Source organism: Nicotiana tomentosiformis, chromosome 1 (assembly GCF_000390325.3).
Source record: "Nicotiana tomentosiformis chromosome 1, ASM39032v3, whole genome shotgun sequence".
Taxonomy (NCBI): domain Eukaryota; kingdom Viridiplantae; phylum Streptophyta; class Magnoliopsida; order Solanales; family Solanaceae; genus Nicotiana; species Nicotiana tomentosiformis.
The window spans coordinates 135,640,198-135,655,547 of record NC_090812.1 but is presented as its reverse complement, the minus strand read 5'-3'; positions in this window follow the sequence as shown (position 1 = coordinate 135,655,547).

The window sequence follows — 15,350 nt, the reverse complement described above, 5'->3', positions numbered from 1 at the left end:
TGCGACCCCACTAGTCTCTAGAATCCCCGCTGTCTGAAGCATCTGTTGACACTTATCTAGAAAACCCTGAGCATATTCTGACTCTGCACCGCTAAAAGATAGAGGTCGAAGCCTCTCAAATCTCTCAAGTGTGCTCTGCTCATCATCTACCATAACAGGAACTACTGGGGCCTAAGCAGCTTCAATCGGCTGGGCTGGTAGTGCCCCCAGTATCTAAAGTCCCTATACTACCTAGTCTAGAGTACGGGCAACAGGGGTATGAGTACCTTCCCCATCCTGAGAAGTGGCAGGTGCGGCTTGAGCTGAAACCACCTGAGACAGACCAGAAGTGCAGGGTGTATTATGAGTACAACCAACTCAGCAAGTAACAATAATAAATAAGGAATTGAAGATAGTGATGAGCTACACAGTTATAGTTCATTTTCAGTAATTCCAACAGAGAATAGACATGCTTTCAAATCTAGCATTTTAAGTCAAATCAATTTATACAGTTCATGTAATCTGGATATAAAATATTTCAAAGAATTTCACAACAATGACAAATAGCAACTAACTGCAACAACAAATGAAAAGCAAGTACAGCCTCACAGGCCAACAATCACTCTACTCGTCACAACAACTCAACCACTCGGCTCTCAGCCCTCAACACTCACTCTCAGTTTCCCCGGGACGGAGCAAGTCACAATCCCCTCGGTGCACGCCCACACGCCCGTTACCTAGCATGTGCGTCACCTCCAAAATAATCACATGACACAAAATTCTGGGGTTTCATACCCTCAGGACCAGATTTAAAACTGTTACTTACCACAAGCCGTGAAATTCTTATTCTGCAATGTCCTTTCCTCGTGAATTGGCCTCCAAACTCCTCAAATCTAGCCATGAATAATTCGTTTCAGTCAATAAAATTCATTGGAATTAATTCCATAAGAAAATGCTAATTTTCCATAAAAATCCAAAATTTAGCTCAAAAATTGCCCATGGGGCCCACATCTCGGAACTCGACAAAAGTTATAAAATCCGAAAGCCCATTCAACCACGAGTCTAACCATACCAATTTTATCAAAATCCGACCCCAACTACACCCTCAAATCATCAATTCAAACTAAGAGGATTTTCAAACTTTTCTAACTTAATTCACTAATTAAATGATAAAAATAACAATGGATTCGGGTAATTTAACCAATATTGAGTTAACAACACTTACCCCGTTGTTTTCCTTGAAAAACTTCCAAAAATTGCCTCTTCCCGAGCTCTAATCTGTCAAAAACACCCATTTTCAGAACTTAAACTCTCTGCCCAGACATTTGCTCTACGCGATCGCGAACATTCCCACGCGATCGCGAAGACCAATTTTCTATCGCCTAGATTTATCCCTACGCGATCGCGGACTTTCCCATGCGATCACGATGCACAACATCACAGACCTACGCTATTGCGGATCAAACCACGTGATCGCGAAGCACAAATGCGTGATTTCCATTTCTGCCCAATTTCCTCTACGCGAACGTGACCTTCTTCACGCGTTCGTGAATAACAAACTCACATAGCTACGCGATCGCGTCTTGCTTCACGCGATCGCGAAGCACAAAATGTCACTGCCTCAAATTAACCCTACACGATCTCGTAGAACAAAAATCTCCACTGACCAACTAAGCCTACATGATCGCAGACACATTCACGCAATCACGTAGAAGGAAAACAACATCAGATATCAGAAAATTCCAGAAGCTATTCAAGTCCAAAGTTTTGATCTGTTAACCATCCAAAACTCACCCGGGCCCCTCAGGATCTCAACCAAATATACCAACAAGTCCTAAAATATAATACGAACTTAGTCGAACCCTCAAATCACCGCAAACAACGCTGAAACCATGAATTACACCCCAATTCAAGCCTAATGAACTTTGAAATTTCTAATTTCTACAAATGACTCTGGAACCTATCAAATCACGTCCGATTGACCTCAAATTTTGCACACAATTCATAAATAACATAACGGAGGTATTCCGATTTTCATAGTCGGATTCCGACCCCGATATCAAAAAGTTCACCACCCGGTCAAACTTCCCAAAAATTAAACTTCTGGCATTTCAAGCCTAATTCTACTACGGACCTCCAAATAATTTTTCGAACACGCTCCCAAGTCCAAAATCACCATACGGAGCTATTGTAACTATCAGAATATGAATCTGAGGTCGTTTAAACATAAATCCTTATCTGGTCGACTTTTCTAACTTAAATTTTTAATTATGAGTCTAAGTGTCTCATTTCATTACGAATTCCTTCCTGACCCGAACCAACTAACCCGATAAGTCATAAAACAACTTTAACGAATAAATTGAGCAGTAAATGGGGGAATGGGGTTATAATACTCAAAACGACCGGCCGGGTCGTTACACCCACACTCCTAAGCAACCGAGCAAATTCCTACTCCATGTACACTACATCCTTCACGAATAACCACTCTATTATTTTATGATTCTCATATACCCATAGAGTGTAATACAACATGTATCCAGAAATTCCTTTACCCGAGTCATCCTTGATCTCGACCTCTACAAGTCATAACTGAATCACCAGTATACCCCGAACTGAAACCAATACAACACATAATCGTGTAATCAACTCGTCGATAGCAGACTCCCCCACTTGGCTCAAAGCCATGGAATAAAATATCTGATTACTTACAATAACCATACCCCTTTACTGCCATTATACCATAGTGAGATTCCACTAAATCCTTCATCCGCTAATGCAACACAAACCATCTAGTACCTCAAATTATCTACAAATCTCGCGTTCATCTTCGTGATGGTTAAGCCAACTTCCACAAGCGATCCAAACTCAAATTGCAACATAATTCATTCACTGGTAAAAGAGAACTCTCTACAAAACATCAAAGGGATCACACAACCTCAGGACACCTCGCAGGAGATAACCCACCTACTTTGCCTCGAACTGACATCTCTCTATACCCTTTCCACAGTCACGACTACTACGCAATCACTTAATCTTCTCGATTCTGAACTCATCAACAAGACATGAGAATCTACTTCTCTCCACAACTAAACAACATGAGATATCCCTTAACACACCCATAACTCGAGACCATACACCAAATCAAGATAGAAATCAAACACCCCATAGTCCTTGCTACATCTCAAGTAAACTCTTCTCGTCATATTTGAATAATCTGAACACATCTCGCAGTCACATCATACTCACCACATAGTCAACCAATCACAAATTCCTCTAATAGGGACACCAACGAACCTATAAGTCCCAAAAGAATGTGCTCACACAATCGAAATTTTTGTGCTCAAGCTAGCGTCAAAACCTGGCCTCAAGTCCTCTAGACTGGCCCATCATCAGCACGTCAAAATCACATCCCGCACCTCTACCATGTAATCACAAGCCACCGGCGCACAGTCGATACCGAGCGCTCACATGCGCATACGAATGCGTGGAAAGAATTCAAAGAGTTATGCTTCAAGCTGAATCAATGCCGCACGATAAGGAAAGAAAGATGGGAAGTATATTCTAAATGTCCTGTAGCCTCTCAAAGATAGGTATGGACGTCATCATACCGATCCGCAAGACTCTACTAGACACTTGCTCATGACTTGTAGAACCTATGAACCTAGAGCTCTGATACCAACTTGTCACGACCCAAAATCCAGGTAGTCGTGATGGCACCTAACCCAACCCGCTAGGTAAGCCAATTAACAACTATCCAATTCCAATGATATTTAATAAGATAGTCAAGTACGGAAATTATCTAAATCTTATACATTCCCCAAGGACTGGTAGTACAAATCATGAGCTTCTAAGAATAGAGTTTACAAAGCTAAAATGAAGTAAATACATCATTTGTTTGAAAAATACATTAACAGAGTTTTATAGATCTAAGGCTACCATGAACAAGAGGCAACTACAACTGGGACGCATGTATATCTTCAAGTCCAGCTCCTATCGAACACAGCAACATCAGCAGCCAACATCTGCACTCAAGGTGCAGAAGTGTAGTATAAGTACAACCGACCACATGTACTCAATAAGTTACAAACCTAACCTTAGGTTGAAAGTTGTGACGAGCTAACACAAAGGTCGGGTCCAACCCCAATATTCCACCATAGTTCATAACAACATAGTACAAGAAATAAAAAAGGTATCTCAGAAATAAAATTCTCAGTCCGTTCACCGTTTCAGAAAGCTCTGTTGTTGCCTTCAACTTTTAGATACAATTCCACCAACCAAAACTAAATTAATTTTGCTAGTAAACTTTGTGACTTTATTGATTACTGCAACTTTTGTACTAATAATCCGTAATTGTAACATTTACCAATTGATGAGATTTCTGACATTAACTAATTATTTGTTTGGTTGGAGTTATGTTTTTATTGTTAAACTAAATGTTTCATAACACTAATAATTCATCATCTTTCTACCTATTTAAAGGCTCTTGATCTTGATTACTAATTCTTGAGTCTTGATTACTAATAAATATTTTCTCCGTCTTAAATTATTTATCGTATTTCTCTTTTACACGTCTTTAAAGAAAAATATTAATTAGAATGAATTTTTGACTATTTACCCTTATTTATGACTTTAAGATAATATCTCTTCATTGAATATTTATTTTATTTATTTGTCATCTCCATCTTCAAGAATAATTACTACTAAGGATAAAATAAAAAAAATAATTAATTTTATCTTAAACATCTAAAATGATAAATAATTGAAACATCTATTTTTAGACATATGATAAATAATTTGAGACAGAGAGAGTAGAAATTAATACTTCATATTAATTGTATATTGACTTATTTTAACTCTAATTCCCTGTCTAACTTTACTTTTAGAATAATCAATAGTACTGGATAAAATAATGGAAGAACCAATATAGTATTTCTTTTCTTCAAATTAAAAAGTAATAGCAGATCTTCATTTTTTGACTTTAATGTCTTGAATACAAATATAATATTTAGTGGTTAGATATTAAAATATTGAAAATTTGAATTCCTAAAATGTAGTTTAACGTCAAAATTAGTTTTATATTTGGTCCTAAATATTAGGATTTTGAATTATAAAAAGAATTTTTTTGTTGATTTAAATATCCTAAATATTGAGATTTCCTACTACAACAATAACATACCCAGTATTATCCCACATTGTGGGGTCTGGAGAATAAGAAAATATTAAATATTAGGAAATTAATAAAATAACTATTCTATCCAGTATAAATTCTATTTTTTAAGGATAAAAAAGGCGAACGACATTTCGCTAAGGGCCTTCGTACTTTTAATACAGCTAGTCTTAAACTACGTGTGTTGCGCTTGTATTTTATGTCAATGAATTATATATTATAAAGATTACATAGATATTATTCACAAAAATAATTCAATTATTTAATATAAAATTTAAAAAATTCAAATTCCTTAAAAAATAATGAACGTTAATCACTTTTATCCAATTTAATAAAAGAAGATCAATGCTCTACAAATACCTTATTTTGGACTTTCATTAAGGATATATTTAGATTCTCAGGCCATTTTTTCTAGGTAGATTCAATCATTATCATGATAAAGAGATTATACATGCTAATAAAGGTTGGTACTTCACTTTGCTCAATAGTGATGGGTAATATCAGCTAGCCGCATATCAATAATTTGATATTTGTTTACAATTACATGTAAGACCTATCCGATAAATAGATTTATCAACACTATGAGCGACCACGAAACTCTATGACAACACTTTTGAAAAGTATTTATTAACATTTTCTTATAAAAGAATAGCTTGACATAGCTAATATTTTTAACATTACCAACTTTCAATCTTTAAAATTTTAGCAATCTGAAAATAATCGTGAGCTCTTGAATGTGATTTTTGTAAAATTTGCTTTACGTTTACGTCTCTTGGTATCTTGAAGTGGAAGATTTCTAATATCACCTGGATTATTATTATTCTGCGTGAAATAATAATCTCTAAAATTATGAATTCTTGTGAAAAATATTTTATCCGACTTATATAAGTAATTTCACTGTAACTACATTCCTAATATTAGGAGTTCTTATATTGTTCAAATAGAAAAGATAAAATAGTCAAAACTTTAGTTATTAAAAAAAATTTAAATGATAATTTTGTTTAATGTGATATTTACTTTTAAATGATTAAAAAGTCGGTTGATTTTGCGTTGAAGTTTCGTACTTTTATAATAGTCTAGATTGATTGATAAAGATAAAATTAAAAGAAAAGAGAAACATTATTTTCCTATATATTAGTAGTTTTTAATTATAGTCTCACATTATTTATAACATAATTAGAATAATTAATATAATTTATTGCAAATACTAAGTGAAGTAAAATTGTTCTTCAACAAAACTACTCATTGATGTTAAAAAATTATTTTGTTCATCATGAATACAATTAGAGTACTATTAGGATGTCAATTTCCAATTGCCACGTAAAAGCTATTTCAAAAGGCGACTATAAATTTTATACTATCGTCCAAATAAAGACTCTTTACACATTTATTTAAGGTACAATTTTAAAGTCCTACATTTCAGGTACCTAGTTTAAATAAAAAGATATATAACAAACTTTTAATGAATTTTCAGGTCCTAAATATTAGAAAAATAATTAAATAATTATTTTATCTAGTGTGAATTCTATTTTTTAAAGGGTAAAAAAAGACGAACGACATTTGGCTAAGGACCTTCGTGCTTACGTGCGTTGCACGTATAATTTTTATCAAAATATAAAGTGTATAGAATATGAATAGATTGTGTAAAAGCACAATCAACGTCGAGGTAGATAGGTAGATGCAACATTCATAATAAAAAAATAACTGCTTGTAACATTATGCGATACTTGAATTCGTAATTGAGTATCTTCTGGACTTGCAAATACGAAGAACTTAGGTAAGTTCATTATATAGTCTTTGTAATTATAAATTTTTTTATTATATGAATAATAATATGTTATATTGTGGTACCAGACCTAATATATACACGATAAAAGGCAAAAAACCTGACTGCATGCAAATAAAGTTATCCACGAATCATCTAAAGGTTGTATAAGAAGCATAAGATCAACAATGTATATATATAGAGTTTTATTACTATTCAAACAAGAGTTTGTAGCCACCTACATATTGTCATTAGTTGTAACTTGTACATCAAACAATATCTTTTAATGTCCCGGCCAGTCGTTTTGAGTATTATAACCCCGTTTCCCAATTTACTGTTCAATTTATGCCTTACAATTGATTTACGACTTATCGGGTTAGTTGGTTCGGGTCCAGAAGGATTTCAAAGTGAAATGAGACACTTAGTCTCATAATTGAAAACTTAAGTTGAAAAAGTTGATCGGATATTGATTTATGTGTAAACGACCTCAGAATTTAATTCGGATGATTCCAATAGCTCCGTATGGTGAATTTAGACTTAGGAGCGTGTCCGGAAAATTATTTGGAGGTACGTAATGGAATTAGGCTTGAAATGCCGAAAGTTAAATTTTAGGAAGATTGACTAGGGGTTGACTTTTTGTTATCGAGGTCGAAATCCGATTCTGGAAATTGGAATAGCTTCGATATGTCATTTATCACTTGTGTGCAAAATCTTCCAAAAATAAAAATTTAAGATTTGGAGGTCGAGTTGTTATCGGAATTTGATAAAATTGGTATGGTTGAACTCATATCGGAATCGGTGTTCGAATTTTGTAACTTCTGTCGGGTTCTGAGACGTGGGCCCCACGGGCGATTTTTGAGTTAAATTTTAGATTTTTATTTAAAATTAGCATTTTCTTATGGAATTAATTCCAACAAATTTTATTGACTGACATGAATTATTTGTGACTAGATTCGAGGCATCCGGAGGCTGATTTGTGTGATGACCCAAAAGGTCATCTTATGTCTTAGAACTCGAATCTCCGCTCTTAAGCCTTAAAAATCTAATTTTTACCCTCCTCGATTTGCGTGTGCAGTCCAGGCATGTTTCCGGAAAGCTTTTATGTTGAAAATTGATGAAAATAAGAATTTATGCCTTAAAGTTGATTTTAGTTAATTTCATAAATATTATTGGTAAATGGGCCCGGATCCATATTTTGACGGTTCCGCTGGATCTGTATCGAATTATGGGACTTGGGCGTATGCTCGAAATAGAATTCGGAGGTCCCTAGCTCAAGTTATGAATTTTTGATGAAAATTAATTATTTTTAAGAATCGATTGATGTTTGGCATTGTTAGTGTCGGGTCCGTATTCTAGTTCCGGAGTCCGGTACAGGTCCATTATGATATTTAAGACTTGTCTGTGAAATTTGGTGAGAAACGGAGTAGATTTGGCGTGATTCGGACGTCCAGTTGAGAAGATATGAATTTTAAAGTGTTCTTGAGAATGCCATTTGATTTTGTACTAAATTCGTAGTTCTAGGTGTTATTTTTGCGATTGGAACGCGCAAGCAAGTTCGTACAACGTTTTTAGACTTGTGTGTATGTTTGGTTTGGAGCCCCGAGGGATCGGGTGAGTTTCGGATAGGCCACGGGATGTTTTGGACTTTGAAAATCTGGTATTTTGCTGCAGCAGGTGTTCTGGGCGAAGAGTAAACTGGACAGCTGAAGTTTTCTTCTTCGCGAATGCGAAGGCTTAGTCGTGAACGCGAAGCGATGGGGGCGTTACCCTTCACGTACGCAACCAGCTCCTCGCGAATGCGTAGTGATAGGCACACCTGGAAGAGGGTTGATTGTTTCTTCATCACGAACGTGAGCAATGTCTCGCGAACGCGAAGGCCAGGGGGGAGTAACCATCGCGAACGCGAGCAGGGACTCGCGAACGCGAAGGCTTGGCAGCCAGTACCCTTCGCGAATGCGACAGTGGCCTCGCGAACGCGATGCACACTGTCGCTCAGTGCATAAAACAGAATCAAACACGGGTTTAAGCCATTTCTTCAACATTTTTCAAGAACCAAACGGGTTGAGGCGATTTTTAAGAGTCATTTTCTTTCCCAAAGTATTGGTAAGTGATTCTAAACCATTTTCTTTCAATTACCCATTACAGTTCTTGAATTATCAATCTAAAATCTAGAGTTTTCATGGTAGAATTAGGAGTTAGGGTAGAAACTAGGAATTTCGGAAATTTGGGGATTTAGACCTCAATCTGAGGTCGAATTCCACAATCAATTATATATTCGGGCTTGGGGGTGAATGGGTAAATGAATTTTGGTCCGAACCTCGGATTTTGACCAAGCGGGCCCGAGGTCGACTTTTCGACTTTTTGGAGGAAAATTTGGAAAATAATTAATTTATGAAATATAATTGATTTATTTAGCAATATTTGATATTATTGAGTCATTTTGGAATAGATACGAGTGGTTTGGAGGTGAATTCCAAAGGAAAAGCTGTGATTGAGAATTAAGTGGCCTTCGGAGCAAGGTAAGTGTCGTGTCTAACTTTGGCTTGAGCGAATAGTCTAACGACCCGGCCAGTCATTCCGAGAGTTGTAGCCGCGTTTTCCCCATTTTTGCTTATTTATGCGTTGTTCAACTGTGTTGAGTTGTATCGAATTGATAGGTTTGGGTTCAGAGTAGTTTTGGAGTGAAATGAGATACTTAGTCTCTTAGTTAGAAAAGTCAATCGGAAGTTGACTTATGAGTAAACGAGTTCGGACTTGTATTTTTATGATTCGGTTAGCTTCGTTGAGTGATTTTAGACTTAGGAGTGTGTCCGGATTATGATTTGGAGGTCCGCGGTAAAATTAGGCTTGAATTGGCGAAATTGGAAATTTGGCGATTTCGGTCGGCAGTGGAAAAATTTGATATCGGGGTCGGAATAGAATTCCGGAAGTTGGAGTAGGTTCGTAGTGTCATTTGTGATGTGTGCAAAATTAGAGGCCAATTGGACGTGGTTTGGTTGGTTTCGGCATCGGGTGCCGAATTTGGAAATTTAGAAGTTCTTAAGCTTGAATCCGAGGGTAATTTGGTGTTTGGATGTTGTTTTGAGTGATTCGAAGATTCAACTAAGTTTTTATGTTGATATATGACTTGTGGGAAGTATTGGTTGAGGTCCCGAGGGGCTCGGGATGATTTTGGATAGTTAACGAGAAGTTTGGAAGTTGGAAATTTCATAAGACTAAAGTTTCAAGTGAGTTCGCACAAGACCCAACTTTGAACGAGAATATCTACATATATATATATATATATATATATATATATATATATGGAGTTATGTGATGATCTACCTATCAAATAAAATATCTTCGAGTCTAGTTTCTAACGATTCAAACCGTTCGTTATTTGGACATTCCTACAAAAGGTTATGACCAAATTATTAAAAGCTGGAAAAAATGCAATTCTGCGATCAATTATGCGATCGCAAAATAGTTATGCGATCGCAAAACTGCTTCTGCGACCGCAAAACAGGTCGCAGAATGGACTAGAAGAGCCCAGATTTGGGCACCGATTTTGCGGTGCATTTTGCGACCCGCATACCCATTCTGCGGTGCATTATGCGACCGCAGACCTGTTTTCGGAGGGTTAATTTTTCTATTTTCATAACCCGAACCCATTTTGATAAATAGGCTTTGGGACTCATTTTGGAGCAAAAATCTGATATTTCTTTAGAGAGAAGGGAAAGTGTTCTAGAGAGTGGAAGAAGCTCAAGTGCTTTGTTCATCAAGATCTTGTTCAAGCTTTGAAATCCAACAAGGAAATATCACAAGATCTTCACCCAAGAGGTAAGGTTCTAACCGCTAGTCTTCAATTTCGAGTTTGGGTATAGATGGGTGATTAAGAGTATGATTCTTGGGTGTAGTAGTATCATTTATACATTTCAATAAGGTTTATGGAAAGATTGTGGAGTTCAAATGGGTATATATTGGGTTGAAAATGGTAGAAATCTTCAAGACTTTAATTGAAGATTTGAGGGTCGAGTTGATGTCGGAATTTGATGAATTTTATATGGTTAGACTCGGGAGAGGACGAGGATTATTATTCTATAACTTTTGACTGATTTCGAGATGTGGGCCCGGGGGCCAGGTTTTGGCCGATTTCGGAATTTTGGCCTATTTATGTAGTTTTTCCGTTGGAATTTGATTCTTTAGCCTATGTTGATAGTATTATTCTGATTATGGATACATTCGGAGCTTTTGGAGACCGAGTCCAGAGATGAGGGCATCCCAGAGTAGGATTTTTACGCTGTTAAGGTAAGTAACAGTTTAAACTTTGGCTTTGAGGGTATAAACCCGGAGATTTGACATCACGTGATTGTTTGGAAGTGATACCCATGCTAGGTGACGAGCGTGTGGGTGTGCACCGCGAGGAATTGAGACTTGGTCCGTCCCATGAGGTTCTGAGGCCTAATGGCTATTATTTGTGGTTATGTGTTTATTTGTTGTTGAACTTATTTGCCTTCATGTTAGAGATCATGCTTAGGCTTTATTCATGCTCATATTATTTATACTCAGTCCTAGAAATTATTGTACATGTTTACCTCAGTCTTTATTATTTGCTAATATGCGGTGATGCTTGATGTGGGTTGTGTTTCCTTATTTGTTAGTGATGGTGAGGTTAGTGAGGTACATGAGTGAGTGAGGCCGAGGGCCTGGTTGTGAGGATATTAATACCATAGCACGTGAGTTGTCCGCGTAGCACGTGAGTTGACCGTGCGGGTCCAGGTATTGATACCATAGCGCGTGAGTTATCCGCGTAGCACGTGAGTTGACCATGCGGATCCAGGTATTGATATGATGGCACGTGAGTTGTCTGTGCGTAGCGCTTGGGCTTTGATAGCCCCTCCGGAGTCTGTACACACCCCCAGTGAGCACAAAGTGTTGAGTGTTTTGAGTATTGAGTGCTGAGTGCGAGCGATAAGTGATGAAGTGACACTTCTGTGAGGTTGTATTTGTTTGTGTTGTTGCTGCATTTATTTGTTAAACTTCTTTGTGGCATTTACTGAGTTATGAAATTTACTTGTTTATTTCTGTTTATTTTTAAATTGTGAAAAATAAATAATTGGACTGTTTTACTTAGCTCGTCGCTATTGCTCAGTTCCTTAGTTATTTCTGTTACTTGCTGAGGTGGTTGTACTCATTCTACACCCTGCACTTTATGTACAGATTCAGGTGAGTTAGAGCGCGGCGATCCTTGATTTCAGGCCGACTATTTGTGGAGATTGCAAGGTAGCTACTAGCGTCCGCAGGACGTTGTTACTCCTTTTATCATTTCTTATTTTGGATTGTATTCACAGTTAGACAGTTTCATTTCTTATTTCATAGATTTAGACGCTCATGACTTAGTGACACCCCGATGTTTGGGGCTCATTTCTGTATTTCTAAAATTATATTTAGAGTTGATTTAGTTTATGAGAAATTCAAATGTTGAAATATTTTATTAAATTCTTATAATCGGTTTAGTAAAAATATTTTGGGAAGTAGGCTTGCCTTGTAACACGATAGTCACCATCACAACCATGGTTAGATTTTGGGTCGTGACAAGTTGGTATCAGAGCTCTAGGTTACATAGGTCTCACGAGTCATGTGCGGGTTTAGTACAGTCCTGCAGATCGGTACGGAGACGTCTGTACTTATCTTCGAGTGGCTACAGAACCTTTAGGAAAACTTCACATTCTTGAATTCTTTTCGTACGGTATTGATTCAGCTTGAAGTGTAACTCTTTGAATTCCTTCCACGCATTCGTATGCGAACATGGGCGCTCGATATCAGTTATGCATCGATGGCTTGTGATTCCCTAGATGAGGTGCGAGATGTGATTTCTGTGTGTTGATGTCGGGCCAGTCCGGAGGACATGAGGCCGAGTTTTGACTGTAGCTTGAGCAGTGAGGTGTTGATTGTGTGAGCGCGTGCTTTTGGTACTATTGGGGATATTTAAGAGAGTATTCAGTGACTTATGAGCCTTAGGGAAGCTTGGGTCTCGTGTGGTGAGTCTGGGTTGAGGATTGTGGTGTTATGGCGGGGCAAAGTATCAATTTGAAGGTAATTCAGAAGGAACTCGAATAGATAGGACATCTTGGTAGTAGGTTAGATCGGCATGTCAATAAGTATGATTAGTTCTTTGGGTGTGTATGAGGTAATGAGTTCTACAGGTGTTTTGGGGCAATGTCCTTGGGTTTTTGGTGGTCTGCGTAGCTGGGTTGAGTTAGAAGGATTCAGTCCTGACGGATTGGTTTTGTGCCATTGGGGTTCAGAGAGAGTTCTTGATGGTTTTGAGAACAACTCTTGGCACGTTCGAGGACGAACGTTTGTTTAAGAGGGGGAGGATGTAACGACCCGGCCAGTCATTCCGAGAGTTGTAGCCCCGTTTTCCCCATTTCTACTTATTTATGTGTTGTTCAACTGTGTTGAGTTGTATCGAGTTGGTAGGTTTGGGTTCAGAGTAGTTTTGGAGTGAAATGAGACACTTAGTCTCTTAGTTAGAAAGCTAAGTTAGAAAAGTCAACCGGAAGTTGACTTATGAGTAAACGAGTCCGGACTTGGAATTTTATGATTCGGTTAGTTTCGTTGAGTGATTTTGGACTTAGGAGTGTGTCCGGATTGTGATTTGGAGGTCCGCGGTAAAATTAGGCTTGAATTGGCAAAATTGAAAATTTGGCGATTTCGGTCGGTAGTGGAAAAAATTGATATCGGGGTCGGAATGGTCTGGAAGTTGGAGTAGGTTCGTAGTGTCATTTTTGTTGTGTGTGCAAAATTTGAGGTCAATTGGACGTGATTTGGTTGGTTTTGGCATCGGGTGCCGAATTTAGAAATTTAGAAGTTCTTAGGCTTGAATCCGAGGGTAATTTGGTGTTTGGATGTTGTTTTGAGTGATTCGAAGGTTCGACTAAGTTCGTATGTTGATATATGACTTGTGGGAAATATTGGTTGAGGTCCCGAGGGGCTCGGGATGATTTAGGATGGTTAACGAGAAGTTTGGAAGTTGGAAATTTCATAAGACTAGAGTTTCAAGTGAGTTCGCACAAGACCCAAATTTGAACGAGAATATCTACATATATATATATATAGATTTATGTGATGATCTACCTATCAAATGAAAGATCTTCGAGTCTAGTTTCTAACTCTTTAAACCGTTCATCATTTGGACATTCCTACAAAACATTATGACCAAATTATTAAAAGCTGGAAAAAATGCAATTCTGCGACCAATTATGCGATTTGTGACCAATTATGTGATCGCAAAACTGCTTCTGCGACCGCAAAACAGGTCGCAGAATGGACCAGAAGAGCCCAGATTTGGGCACCGATTTTGCGGTGCATTTTGCGTCCCGCATACCTATTCTGCGGTCCATTATGCAACCGCAGACCTGCTTTCGGAGGGATAATTTTTCTATTTTCATAACCCGAACCCATTTTAATAAATAGGCTTTGGGACTCATTTTGGTGCAAAAATCTGATATTTCTTTAGAGAGAATGGAGAGTGTTCTAGAGAGTGGAAGAAGCTCAAGTGCTTTGTTCATCAAGATCTTGTTCAAGCTTTGAAATCCAACAAGGAAATATCACAAGATCTTCACCCAAGAGGTAAGGTTCTAACCGCTAGTCTTCAATTTTGAGTTTGGGTATAGATGGGTGATTAAGAGTATGATTCTTGAGTGTAACAGTATCATTTATACATATCAATAATGTTTATGGAAAAATTGTGGAGTTCAAATGGGTATAGATTGGGTTGAAAATGGTAGAAATTTTCAAGACTTTAATTGAAGATTTGAGGGTCGAGTTGATGTCGGAATTTGATGAATTTTATATGGTTAGACTCGGGAGAGGACGAGGATTATTATTCTACCATTTTTGACTGCTTTCGATACGTGGGCCCGGGTGCCGGGTTTTGGCCGATTTCAGAATTTTGGCCTATTTATGTAGTTTTTCCGTTGGAATTCGATTCTTTAGCCTATGTTGATAGTATTATTCTGATTATGGATAAATTCAGAGCTTTTGGAGACCGAGTCCAGAGATGAGGGCATCCTGGAGTAGGAGTTTTACGCTATTAAGGTAAGTAACAGTTTGAACTCTGGCTTTAAGGGTATAAACCCGAAGATTTGACATCACGTGATTGTTTGGAAGTGATACCTACGCTAGGTGACGAACGTGTAAGTGTGCACCGCGAGGAATTGAGACTTGGTCCATCCCGTGAGGTTCTGAGGCCTAATGGCTATTATTTGTGGTTATGTGTTTATTTGTTGTTGAACTTGTTTGCCTTCATGTTAGAGATCATGCTTAGGCTTTATTCATGCTCATATTATTTATACTCAGTCCTAGAAATTATTGTACATGTTTACCTCATTCTTTATTATTTGCTAATATGCGGTGATGCTTTATGTGGGTTGTGTTCCCTTATTTGTTGGTGAT